The following is a 7,020-nucleotide window of genomic DNA, read 5'->3' as shown; positions in this document are numbered from 1 at the left end:
TGAGACAGCCACCACTTGGTGGTAGCATTTATCTTAAAACCCTAGAAGTGTGAAAGGTTGATTTTACTGCAAATTCCTGCAACATGCTTCACATTATTATAAAAACAATAAGTAGCGTTGCCTGTTACATCTAAATAAAACAAACAGACAATGATGTAAATATATACATCCCGTGTAGAACCTCCCAGAGTGCTCGGTTATTTAGCCTTACTTGGAATGCTGCTTGACCAATAAACTGTTGTGACAGTTTGAAGTTCGAAATTTGTGAACATTGTGAACTCATTTAGCCTCCTTGATTGAAAGCATAGTACTTTGGCCCAGTACAGGAATGCAAAGTTTTGGGCTACACTTCAGAGAACTTTAGATTAGACACATTTTCATTCAAAAGATTCCCCTGATGAAAAAAATCTGATTGTAAATACAAGAAATATTCTAGTTTGAAAACAAAAACAAAACACTGATGTCTTACATGAATAGTGTAATGTTTTTCATTTTAGAATCCACAAACTGTGGAACTTGATAATACGTTAATTCAGTCTCTAACTGAAAATGACACTTTTATGCAGAAATAAAATACAATAGGCTACTGTATTTTTTTCTGTGCAAAAAGGTTATTTCATTTCATAGCTAAATATTGATTTTGTTTGGTGCAGTTAAACAGTTTATGTGCACCATTTGGTTTTATGAAACTTTCCTGGCGTGATTGGCCATCAACTTCAAAACAATCTTTCCCTGGTATCATCCGTTGCTAATAGAAATATTTTTCACCCCTGAATCAAAGTGTCACATTTTAATTGAAATGTCAGATGCATTTAGGTCCTAACCATGTGGTATTGTTTGTAATCTCACTGATGGTCAGGCATTTCATGCAAGGATACCAGTGAGAGCTGAAAGTACTGAGCTTAACACCATCATTAGCATAGTTACACAATGATCTGCTGCTCCATCGTGATCTATTAGGATCACAGACGCTTTGGCTGATCCCAGCTGACCAGGGGCAGATCACCATGGACAGGTCACCAGTCAGTCAGTCAGAGAATAAACAGAGACAGATATTCACACCTACAGACAATTTCAGATCACCAATTAACCAGTTAATTAAATCCTCTCACTTCTCACAGTCTGGTGCCAATGCGAACTATAAACTGTGCTCTTAACTTTCCACTGAACAATATCAAAAGAAAGTGTTTGTATATGCAGTTGTCAACTTCATCTTCATATTTATAAAGCAGAGAAATCCATCAAACAATCCGCATGACTTAGCTAGTACAGTGTGTTCCAGTGTTTACACATACACGGCACACATCTGAATTTATTACAATTTCATCCTGTTCACGCCACTGGGAGCAAGCATGCGCTCATGTCAAAACACAACTGCACTGATGAATCCAAACACTGCATCACAAAACCAAGTTTCACATGGAGCCGATGAGCACCTCATCAATTTGACTGACAGTTTACAATTGGTCTCTATACAACCGCTGTGAAAGGTGTTAGTGTTAATGGTGCTTTAAGGCTGCGACTGGTGGAAAAGAAAAACACATACACATGTTTATTCAGACTGAATAACCTTTTCACTGGTTCAGTTTTTACACCCAGTAAGTGACTAGTGAGGCAATAGGCTACAACAAACAGAGGCCTGGGGTTTGTTTTCCACGTCGCCGTTGGCCCATGCCTGAATTATTCCAAAAAAGTTTTCCGATGAGTATACACCAGTAATAAGCCTTTTCAATGTTTACATTATGTTAATGTGTATATCTTTATAAGTCCTTTGTCATTATTGCTAGACCTCAAAAACCATTAAAGGTTTGAAAACTTCTAGTTATTTAAAGTGTGATAGCTAAATATGGACAACAACAAATAATCCCTGGCATCAATTATTTGACATAAAAACTCTTTTGATACAGTTATTATATGTTTCTCAAAATTAAACATTATTATAAAGGGCATGCAATTGTAAAAGAAAAAAAAAGTGGCTATAAAACAGCCAAAAAGTTACACTGCTAGACATCAGTACAAAGAAAAACATGATTAACAAAATCAGAACAAAACATGTGGGGTTCTGCAAATTTCAGTTTTAGCCCCAAACACTGTTTAATTCATGTATTTAAAAATTAAAGAAGCTTTTCATCAAAAACTTTACATTTCTTGTTTTCATATAGTTGTGTCGGTGTTCTTTCTTTGGATGTGTGTGGGGGAAAATAGGTATTTCTGGTACAGTTTAGGAAAAGATCAGCGAGTTGGGACTTTCTATTCAACCTCAGGTATATTTAGTCAGATCTTCCAGGTATTGTCATGTGAAATTGAACTGTCACCTTCAGGTTTTATAAAATTAATGGCTACAGTGCTGGAGGGCCCATGCGCACGAGCAATTTGGAGTCAGAAGAGGAGAATCACAGGGAAATCTGATAGATTGTGGTAGATTTCACAGAAGCAAAGGAGGACAACAACACATAAAATCTGAGAAATCTGTGCTTTAGGGGACAGGTTGGGGTTTAGGTTGAAATAAAGACCACTCCTATCAAAAGATGCATTTTTTTTCTCTTTATTCACTGATTAATTGCTTGAAATCATAAAGCTATTTTTTTATTATGTTACACAGAGTAAAAATGCCCAAGTTCTATTTATAATATTTTAATTTACCAGCAGATCCATGACAACCTGATTCAACTCTGTTGACATCTAAAGAGCACATGTGTCCTAACACATACATCTAAGCACTGCCTCATATTTGCTCTCTAGGAGCTGTTTAAGAGCTCCCCAAACTGACTGGCACTATTCAAGGGTCCCTCAGCAACTGCTGTGAAAACTGTTAGTGTTGATGGTGGATACGAGGCTTCAGGTGCTGGAAGAGCAACATTCCCATGTGACTTTATGTTCAGTAGCCCTTTCAATGGTTCAAAGATTTTACAACCTCTGAGGGAGGAAATTCAGGAAATAGGGTCTTGAGGGTTGTTTTTCCTTTGAGTAATAGTGCTTACTGTGTAAATGGTACGATACGCAGGCTATGCAGCTGCACCAAGTACGGTAATATTTCCTGGTTTATTCATCCTTAGATGGATAGATGGATGGATAGATAGATAGGATATACGTCGTTCTGTAGTGTGAATTAGCAAGTGTCCGTTCAATTCAATGTTTTCTCAAGTCACATGATCTTCTAGTAGCAGCTGGTGAGTAGAGTTCAAGCCTAATGTTTCTGGGCAGGTCCCAAGTGTCAGTAAGCATGATCAAACTGGAGATTGTGAACTGAACAGGGGCACAGCATTCCCATGGAGCAGATGTTTGGCCAAAAAGCCTTTGTGTTGAAAGCAGGAAGCGAAGTGATGTCTCTTATCTGACCCATCGGCTATTTTTCATACAAGAGTAGATGTCATTCATGCGAGACAGGAATTTTGTTGTGAGCTTAATTAAAACAACTCTAAGTGGCTTTAAAGCTAAGGCCTCTTCATTTTTAGCTCAGGATAAGAAGCCAAGCTTTGAGGAAATGGATGTAGAAATATCCCCTTCCACAAATTGTCTCTTACTATATTGCCCCCCCTCTGAACTGAAGAATGCATGGACGGATGTGCTATGAATACTCGAGTGTGCAATGTGAAGTGTAACTTTGGACAAAGATTCCTCCTCAGGGCATGCTGAGGTTACCAAAAAATGCAAGCACCGAGAAGTCTGAGGCCACATCACTGTATTTAGTTTATCAGTAGATCAGTACATAACACCGACTGACCGCCAGCTCAGGACTGGACATTGTAAGTCTCAGCAGATCCTTTGGTTGTTTCTGGCTGGCCTGTATGACATCAGTGAGAAAATATGAGTGAAATAAAACTTGAATATGTAATGCATGCAATGCTAATGCCTTACTTCAACCTTACTGTTACCTTTTTCCTTTTTGATGATCACAAGTTAAAATTATTTTACAAAAACCAAGAAGTTCCAGGCTGATAGCCCACAATAAAATCAAAAGATGTCTCAAAACCTCTTGACATTACAGTTTTTGTTAAGGACTTCATTGTAAATAGCAGAGTAGAGTCAAATAGATTGACCCTAAATAAAGATGTAGCAGCAGTTTTGTCAGATTTATGACTTCTGTCATCAAAATGACTTGTTTAGGCCGAGGTAAAATTCTGTAATGTTGACCCTGTCACTTTGGTTTGGTCTGTGCCCTCAGTCTCATTATTAACCATACGTGTTCTTTCATTTGGATTTCTTCCAGCCTTTGGCCTTTGTCCAGCCTTTCAGCATTGCTCTCTTCTTCATTACTGCATCCACTAGACATCACAAATACCATCATTCAATTTTAAACATAATTCTACCACACAGAGACTAACAACCATACACTTACATCGGAGCAATTTAGAGTCTTTTAACCTTTGACATGTGTCAGGAAAAACATGAAAACTCCACATATAGGGCCTGCATTTGAACACATGACCTTCCTTTTATCTTAGGTATCTTTTTAAAATAAACAATACCCATTTTCTTACCTTAAAACTAAGCAAAAATGTAAGTTGTAAATAACTAACTGAGCTTTCCGCTGTGTGCATTGACTTTTTTGGTCAGTATTACTGTAACCCTCACATGAGTTGACTCTGTATCCAGTGCGGAGCTGTTTTCATGAAAGGAAGCCTGAATATTAGGTGACTTCATTGCACATTAACTCAGTCTTATCTTGTGCAGTTTGGGGTCATGGAAAACCACAACAGGCCACTTGTTATGAAGGTGATAATGTTCATTTATGACCCCAAACTTACTGTATGGAATGGTTTTTTATTTATTTATTTATTTTTTTGGTAGGTTGAATTCATTTTCCTCCAGATATTGCAGCAAGATAACAACAAGCAAACTGTTCAGTCTGTTTATCATGTAAAACAACTGATGCAGGTATTGTGAGAGACTGAAAAAGAGAACAACACAGCTCCTTCTTTTTGATTACATGAATTATCTCGAGGAGGGAAGAAAAACACATTTTTATCACTGAATGAAAGTGAAATCACAAAAGAAGCGTTTGGAGAATATTTACAAGTGTGAAATTTAAATATGAAGATTCAAATAGAAACAGTGGGTTTATTCAAAAAAGGGATGGCTCTTTACTTCACACCTTGTTTTTCTTCTAGAGGACAAAATATATCTTCCCAAACTGTAAATAGAAGAAGCATCATATTTGAATGTGTGTAAATTCTGCTTTTGGTCCTGAACTGTTTTAATTTTCACACCCAGAAGTGCTCGATTGGTTTTGCTTTTCTCAGTGTTAACTTAGAAATATTAACAAGTCTACAAGGGGAAACTTTCACACATCATACCAGTGAGTCGACTGGCGTAAAATTTGGTGTGTTCATGAAACAGAAGAATCAAAGTTCATCCATTTCCCACAGCAGGAACAATGGCGGGAACAATCATTTTTCACTCTGTATTTAGTTTGGAAGAACATTTGTTATGTCACAATCACTATACGTGGTGGAATAACTACATGTTTAATCTTTGATAATACGATAATCAAATATAATTAGCATACTTCAATCAACATATGCTCCTACAGGACCTATAGAGTCAGTTGTTTTTGTTTCAGGACCATTTACTTATGCATATATCAATTCTTTTTTTCTTTTTTTTCATTAACATTCTGTTCACACGCCTTAGTTACTGTTCGATGCCGCTCAGAGAAAGTTGGTTTCACAAAGTCTAGGCCATGAATGACAATCTTTGTTTTTATTTTTCAGTGGTTTGATGAAAGCCAGTGACATACAGCTCACTAATTAGTGAAAGCACACCGAGCAGAGTGATAAGAATCCAACCAGATAAGACCGATTCAGCGAAGAGGTTAAAGTTTGAATAAAAGTCGTGCAAGCTAAACTCGAAGTGTCCTGCAGAGATGACGGATGGTGTTTACATTATGTTGCTGACCTATCTCACTGGACTTCAGGAGGCCGCCTGACGGATTGATGATGGGAACCAGTTCAAGTTATTTTATTGGTTGGAATGAGGTTTCGCCTGCAGAATCAGTGGACAGATTCAAACAATTAGAATTTCTCATAAGCAATCTCTTTTTGTAATTTGTTGATCTAAACTCCTTGTTGCCAACACAGGTTCTATTTTGCACACGCACGCTTTTAATTAGTCACAACATCTGTGCAATCACTTGCTATTTTTGCAAGACAATGTGCCATTTTTCTAAGCTGTCCGAGATGGTGAACCAAACCACAGTCAGCTGGTGGGCTCTTATTGTCCCTCATTCCTCAAACTCAAATTATTATTTCCTGTGATTTATGTGTGTCCCATGCTGCCTCAGATATATATAGAGAGATGAGTCCACATGGAAGAATGTAAATACTGAGTTCTCTTTACGCTTCATTCAGCGAGAAAGCGGATCAGATGCCATCTGGACAAACAACACAGTTGTGTTAGTTTTTGTTCATTTTAACAAAATTTGCCACTTCAGCCCAAGAAAATTAAAAAATAATTTTGCTGGGAATACCCCATATAATAAATTATATAATATGGTATTATGTAGTATTTTTTCTAAAGAGATTTTAAGCCTTTTTTTCCATGTAGTTGCTGCAGAATCAACCTGAATTGATGCTGCTTGTTTGATTTGTGGCAGTTGAGCAACAATCCACTTTCAGAAGAACATTCAGAACCACTGAATAATCCAGAGCAGTGATATGCTTTTTCACCCTAAGCAAGCATGCTGTAAAAATCCTGAACATCTCTCTCTCTCTCTCTCACACACACACACACACACGGAAAGAAACAGTAGCATAGATGTGCATGCAACTCCTGAAACTAATGAATTAACTTTTTTCCCATTTCAAGAAGCTAATAACGCAGAAGCCACAATTCACACTCAGCACTCAACATCCCGAAAACTGAGTGCAGCTGCCACCTGAGCAGCGTCCGAACTGGATCACAGCTGCACATGCCAGCTGTTTACAAGCGCTGACCAAAGCGTGAATTGAGCGATTGCTTTAAGACCTGTTGATTTTGCACTGGAGGACAGCAATCCACACATTCCTCAGACTTAACATT

This window comes from Salarias fasciatus, chromosome 7 (genome assembly GCF_902148845.1).
Source record: "Salarias fasciatus chromosome 7, fSalaFa1.1, whole genome shotgun sequence".
NCBI lineage: Eukaryota > Metazoa > Chordata > Actinopteri > Blenniiformes > Blenniidae > Salarias > Salarias fasciatus.
Note: the sequence above shows the minus strand (reverse complement) of the source record.